Genomic DNA, 1,043 nt, shown 5'->3' with positions numbered 1-1,043 from the left:
TCGTCAATGCCGCAGCCATGCTACCAGCTTCCAAATGTTTGTTGTGGCTGTGTTGGTGCCTCGTGTGAGGGGCGGAGGAAAAGCATGCTGATCGATACACAGGATAAGGATAGGGACGTAAATGGGGGCGGAAGCAGACGCCGGTGCACTGCTTATGTGCGTGCACTGCTTACGTAAAGGGAAAAGAAGCACAAAAAGTGTGCACAAAAATATAGCCCAAAAATAGACAAAGAAAATATAATACTGTATATTAATTCCAAATATCGATACTTTTGCCTGGGGATCGATACCTAAAACTCAACGCGCTGGATTGAAATATCGATATTTTGGTATCGATCTTCCCATCATTAGTCTCCATCAGCGTGTTAGTGCCTTGTGAGGTGGCAGCCCCACCAAATGTATCCCTTATGAAGGCTTACAACCCACCCAGGATTAACCATTTTTAATGAAACTGACTAAATTTACTAACATATAGTTACTCAGTGTGATATTTGGGCCTATTTATTTGAACACAAAGCTGTTATACTTGGAGGACTCCATGACCTATTTTGTTATATAAATGGCAACAGGTCAATAGAGAGGTTAATTATACCTTCTGCTGTCTATTAGATGAGCATGTAAATTTTTCTGCCTGTCTCTATGAATTGCGGGCATAGCTTTATTAATGTTAATTAGGAAATAATTATTTTGGGACAAATGAGTGCCATTAGATAAATTCCTTGATTATCTCTTCCCAACAAAAATACAAAAAAAAAAAATTCTATAAGTAATGATAAATGCTTCCAAAATTCGCATCTTATCATGAAAAAAAATCATGAACAAAGACACTGAACTGGGGCAGACAGAAATTAACGTGTCACTAAAAACAAATTGTTGGGAAGAGGAACATGTAGACAAGACGTGAGTGGCTGGGGGAAGCTGATTGGTTAATACAAGGAAATGGCTGATGGCAACAGGTGGAAATGAAAACCTAATCAGTAGGCAAGACAGGAAATAAAACACAGAAACAAAAGAAGCAACTTATATTAAGGCTGCCTTCACAT

This window comes from Corythoichthys intestinalis, chromosome 1 (assembly GCF_030265065.1).
Source record: "Corythoichthys intestinalis isolate RoL2023-P3 chromosome 1, ASM3026506v1, whole genome shotgun sequence".
NCBI classification, from domain to species: Eukaryota; Metazoa; Chordata; class Actinopteri; order Syngnathiformes; family Syngnathidae; genus Corythoichthys; species Corythoichthys intestinalis.
Note: the sequence above shows the minus strand (reverse complement) of the source record.